We start from the raw sequence: 6409 nt of genomic DNA, 5'->3' as shown, positions 1-6409 counted from the left end.
TGTTATTATTATCCCCTGAGATAAGATAGAGCTGTAAACATGTCAGATGAATACAGCAATGGACGAGATGTTTTAAACATGACCGGCACTTTCTATTTCTGATATTCTACTTTGTAGTATATTATTATCTCTACCAATACTCTCTCTGTCACAGGCATGTCTGTCCTCTCCTGGTACTGTCTATACAAACACCAACCTAAGTGACTGTAGTCAGACATCTTCCATGGTGGTGTATTGGCCATTTGAAAGGCAACCGCTAAAAGACAGTCATGCTGATTGTTCATCAGAATGAACACACACACACACACACACACACACACACACACACACACACACACACACACACACACACACACACACACACACACTAGGGAGGAAAACTATCGTGGCAATAAAATAATGATAGCAGGCTTTAATGGCGTTTCAGCATGTTTCATTATGAATATCAGAATATGAAAGCCTCCAGGGTGCTTTCTGGATTTCTGTAACAAATGAAATGCAAATTGCATTTTGAAAACAGTCCCCTCTCTGTGTTGCACCTAATAACAATTGGATACAAAAGTACAGATAGCCTTCTGTCCACACATCATTGGGGTCATGTGCTGCAATCTGAACCTTGACAATACAGTAGAACGCCACACAGCGTTTCCAGTATTCTAACATTATTCAGTGAATACAGCTGAAGTCGGAAGTTTACATACTCTTAGGTTGGATTCATTAAAACTCGTTTATCAACCACTCCACAAATTCCTTGTTAACAAACTATAGTTTTGGCAAATCGGTCAGGACATCTACTTTGTGCATGACACAAGTCATTTTTGTTTACATAATTGTTTACAGACAGATTATTGAATTTATAATTCATTGTATCACAATTCCAGTGGGTCAGAAGTTCACATACACTAAGTTGACTGTGCCTTTAAACAGCTTGGAATATTCCAGAAAATTATGTCATGGTTTAGAAGCTTCTGATAGGCTAATTGACATAATTTGTCAGTCAATTGGAGGTGTACTTGTGGATGTATGTCAAGGCCTACCTTCAAACTCAGTGCCTCTTTGCTTGACTTAATGGAAAAATCAAAAGAAATCAGTCAAGACCTCAGAATAAATTGTAGACCTCCACAAGTCTGGTTCATCCTTGGGAGCAATTTCCAAATGCCTGAAGGTACCACGTTCATCTGTACAAACAATAGTACGCAAGTATAAACACCATGGGACCTTGCATCCATCATACCGCTCAGGAAGGAGACGCGGTCTGTCTCCTAGAGATGAACGTACTTTGGTGCAAAAAGTGCAAATCAATCCCAGAACAACAGCAAAGGACCTTGTGAAGATGCTGGAGGAAACAGGTACAAAAGTATCTATATCCACAGTAAAACGAGTCCTATATCGATATAACCTGAAAGGCTGCTCGGCAAGGAAGAAGCCACTGCTCCAAAATCGGCATAAGAAAGCCAGACTACGGTTTGCTACTGCACATGTGGACAAAAATCGTAGTTTTGGGAGAAATGTCCTCTGGTCTGATGAAACAAAAATAGAACTGTTTGGCCATAATGGCCATCGTTATGTTTGGAGGAAAAAGGGGGAGGCTTGCAAGCCGAAGAACATCATCCCAACTGTGAAGCACGGAGGTGGCAGCATCATGGTGTGGGGGTGCATTGGTGCAGGAGGGACTGGTGCACTTCACAAAATAGATGGCATCATAAGGTTGGAAAATTATGTGGATATATTGAAGCAACATCTCAAACATCAGTCAGGAAGTTAAAGCTTGGTCGCAAATGGGTCTTCCAAATGGACAATGATCCCAAGCATACTTCCAAAGTTGTGGCAAAATGGCTTAAGGACAACAAAGTCAAGGTATTGGAGTGGCCATCACAAAGCCCTGACCTCAGTCCTATAGAAAATGTGTGGGCAGAACTGAAAAAGCGTGTGCGAGCAAGGAGGCTTACAAACCTGACTCAGTTACACCAGCTCTGTCAGGAGGAATGGGTCAAAATTCACCCAATGTATTGTGGGAAGCTTGTGGGTGGCTACCCTAAACGTTTGACCCAAGTTAAACAATTAAAAGGCAATGCTACCAAATACTAATTGAGCGTATGTAAACTTCTGACCCACTGGGAATGCGATGAAAGAAAAGCTGAAATAAATCATTCTTTCTCTATTATTCTGACATTTCATATTCTTAAAATAAAGTGGTGATCCTAACTGACCTAAGACAGGGAATTTTTACTCGGATTAAATGCCAGGAATTGTGAAAAGATAAGTTTAAATGTATTTGGCTAAGATGTATGTTAACTTCTGACTTCAACTGTATAAGACAAATATGTCACACCATGTGTTTGAATGCGATAGTTACTGGTAGGGCAGTATTGCAGTAGGTGTTCAATATTTATATTAGTAACTGACACTGTGAAGGCAATATGGGATTGCTTAGAGGTCAAGGCACAGTCCATGTTGTGGTCATGGGATGCATTCCAAATGGTGCCCTTTTCCCTATATTCTGCACAACTACCTCAAGGGGCCTGGTCAAAAGTACTGCACTATATAGGGAATAGGGATGCCATTTGGGATACAAACAATTTTAGTCTGTGACCCTCTTGTCTGTCTGTGGGGATTAATGTTGGGCTGGCATTTAACATACAGATAATTTACATGCAGATGTTTTACATGGAGATGTTATACATGCAGATGTTATACATGGAGATGTTATACATGCAGATGTTATACATGCAGATGTTAAACATGCAGATGTTATACATGCAGATGTTATACATGCAGATGTTAAACATGCAGATGTTTTACATGCAGATGTTTTACATGGAGATGTTATACATTCAGATGTTTTACATGGAAATGTTATGGGTGCATGCAGTAAAATAGGTATGTCTGATGGAGCATGTCTCCCCATGTCATCCCTCCACAGACAGACAGGCCGTGTCACCTCAACCATCTGGAGGGAGGGAGGGGGAGGATGGAGCATGGGAGGGAGGGAGGGATATATATATATATATAAACTCAGCAAAAAAAGAAAGAAGAAAGATCTCTTTTTCAGGACCCTGTCTTTCAAAGATAATACGTAAAAATCCAAATAACTTCACAGATTTTCATTGTAAAGGGTTTACACACTGTTTCCCATGCTTGTTCAATGAACCATAAACAATTAATGAACATGCATCTGTGGAACGGTCGTTAAGACACTAACAGCTTACAGACGGTAGGCAATTAAGGTCACAGTTATGAAAAATTAGGACACAAAAGAGGCCTTTATACTGAAAACAAAATGTGCCTTAGGCATGTTACAAGGAGGCATGAGGACTGCAGATGTGGCCAGGGCAATAAATTGCAAAGTCCGTAATGTGAGATGCCTAAGACAGAGCTACAGGGATACATCGTCCTCACAGTGGCAGTCCACGTGTAACTACATCTGCACAGGATCGGTACATCCGAACATCACACCTGCGGGACAGGTACAGGATGGCAACAATAACTGCCAGAGTTACACCAGGAACGCACAATCACGCCATCAGTGCTCAGACTGTCCGCAATGGGCTGAGAGAGGCTGGACTGAGGGCTTGTAGGCCTGTTGTAAGGCAGGTCCTCACCAGACATCACCGGCAACAACGTCGCCTCTGGGCACAAACCCACCGTCACTGGATCAGACAGGACTGGCAAGAAGTGCTCTTCACTGACAAGTCGCGGTTTTGTCTCACCAGGGGTGATGGTCGGATTCGGATTTAACGTTAAAGGAATGAGTGTTACACCGAGGCCTGTACTCTGGAGCGGGATCGATTTGGAGGTGAAGGGTCCGTCATGGTCTGGGGCGGTGTGTCATAGTATCATAGGACTGAGCTTGTTGTCACTGCAGGCAATCTCAACAATGTGTGTTACAGGGAAGACATCCTCCTCCCTCATGTGGTACCCTTCCTTCAGTCTCATCCTGACATGACCCTCCAGCATGACAATGCCACCAGCCATACTGCTCGTTCTGTGCATGATTTCTTGCAAGACAGGAATGTCAGTGTTCTGCCATGGCCAGCGAAGAGCCCGGATCTCAATCCCATTGAGCACGTCTGGGACCTGTTGGATCAGAGGGTGAGGGCCAGGGCCCTTCCCCCCAGAAATGTCTGGGAACTTGCAGGTGCCTTGGTGGAAGAGTGGGGTAACATCTCACAACAAGAACTGGCAAATCTGGTGCAGTCCATGAGGAGGAGATGCAGAGCAGTACTTAATGCAGGTGGTGGCCACACCAGATACTGACTGTTACTTTTGATTTTGACCCCCCCCCTTTGTTCAGGGACACATTATTCCATTACTGTTCGTCACAAGTCTGTGGAACTTCAGTTTATGTCTCAATTGTTGAATCTTGTTATGTTCATTCAAATATTTACATATGTTAATTTTGCTGAAAATAAACAAGCACAGTTGACAGTGAGAGGACGCTTCTTTTTTTGCTGAGTTTATAAATATATATATATATATATATTTAATGAGAGAGAGAGAGAGAGAGAGAGAGAGAGAGAGAGAGAGAGAGAGAGAGAGAGAGAGAGAGAGAGAGAGAGAGATGGAGATAGAGATATATATATACACTCCCGTTCAAAAGTTTGGGGTCACTTAGAAATGTCCTTGTTTTTGAAAGAAAAGCGATTTTTTTGTCCATTAGAATAACATCAAATTGATCAGAAATACAGTGTAGACATTGTTAATGTTGTAAATGACTATTGTAGCTGGACACAGCTGATTCTTTATGGAATATCTACATAGGCGTACAGAGGCCCATTATCAGCAACCATCACTCGTGTGTTCCAATGGCACGTTGTGTTAGATAATCCAAGTTTAACATTTTAAAAGGCTAATTGATCATTAGAATCCCCTTTTGCAATTATGTTAGCACAGCCGAAAACTGTTATTAAAGAAGCAATAAAAGCATCAGCTTTTGTGGGTTCGATTACTGGCTGAAAATGGCCAGAAACAAAGGACTTTCTTCTGAAACTCGTCAGTATATTCTTGTTCTGAGAAATGAAGGCTATTCCATGCGAGAAATTGCCAATAAACTGAAAATCTCGTACAACGCTGTATACTACTCCCTTCACTGAACAGCGCAAACTGTCTGTAACCAGAATAGAAAGAGAAGTGGGAGGCCCCGGTGCACAACTGAGCAAGAGGACAAGTACATTAGAGTGCCTAGTTTGAGAAACAGACGCCTCACAAGTCCTCAACTGGCAGCTTCATTAAATAGTACCCACAAAACACCAGTCTCAACATCAACAGTGAAGAGGTGACTCCTGGATGCTAGCCTTCTAGGCAGAGTTCCTCTGTCCAGTGTCTGTGTCCTTTTGCCCATCTTAATCTTTTCTTTTTATTGGCCAGTCTGAGATAGGGCTTTTTTCTGCCTAGAAGGCCAGCATCCTGGAGTCTCTTCCTCTCTGTTGTTGAGACTGGTGTTTTGAAAGAACACAGCCTGTTTGATTCCCTAACAGAAGACCGTGAGGCTCATAGCTGCTGAACTAAATAGCCAAACCCCAAATCAAAAGTAGCACACCATGTTGGGAACAGGGTGCCATTTGGGATGCAACGTCTGTCTGTATCCTAGCCACAGTGATTACATGGGGAGAGTGAATACAGGAGGGGGCACAGTGATTACATGGGGAGAGTGAATACAGGAGGGGGCACAGTGATTACAGGGAGGGACACCGTGGTTACAGGGGGGCCATAGTGAGACACCGCCACAGGCTGCAAACTGTTTAGGGGACAACAAGGGCCCTTACAACGCCACAGACCACAGACTGTTTAGAGGACAATAAGGGCCATTACACTACCACAGATCACAGACTGTTTAGGGGACAACAAGGGCCCTTACAACGCCACAGCCGACAGACTGTTTTGGGGAAAACAAGGGCCCTTAGTGAATTAACCAATGGATGGATTAGAAACTAGCTGCACACAAGGATCAACATGACAAAGTAAAAAAATGGACAGCTTCATTAGTTCCTTCCAGTATTAATGATTCGCTCTCATTAAAAACACTGTAATTTAAATGTCATAAAGCGTCACATGACAGTGTTCTGTGTACCACTACTTCACGTTTCCCTATTGGTTGTAAGATATTAGACCTATACATTACCTGACAGACGACGAGCAGTAATAGTAGCCCTGTGTCGGTCCCAATGTCTCATAATATGGACTCACGTTAGCCCTAATGCACTCCCAAGTCCTAATAAGCCTAACACGGAGTGAACAGGGCTGCTGATAAGGCATCAGGCCCTCACCCTCGACCTGTTTTGTAGAGAGAGAGAGAGAGAGAGAGAGAGAGGAGAGAGAGAGAGGAGAGAGAGAGAGGAGAGAGAGCGAGAGAGAGGTTATCAGTGCGAGAGACCACCTACACCCCCATCCCTACGTATCTGATGACTGC

This window comes from Oncorhynchus masou, chromosome 13 (assembly GCF_036934945.1).
Source record: "Oncorhynchus masou masou isolate Uvic2021 chromosome 13, UVic_Omas_1.1, whole genome shotgun sequence".
In the NCBI taxonomy this organism is placed as follows: Eukaryota; Metazoa; Chordata; class Actinopteri; order Salmoniformes; family Salmonidae; genus Oncorhynchus; species Oncorhynchus masou.
The sequence above is the reverse complement of the archived record's forward strand: the minus strand, read 5'-3'. Positions refer to the sequence as shown.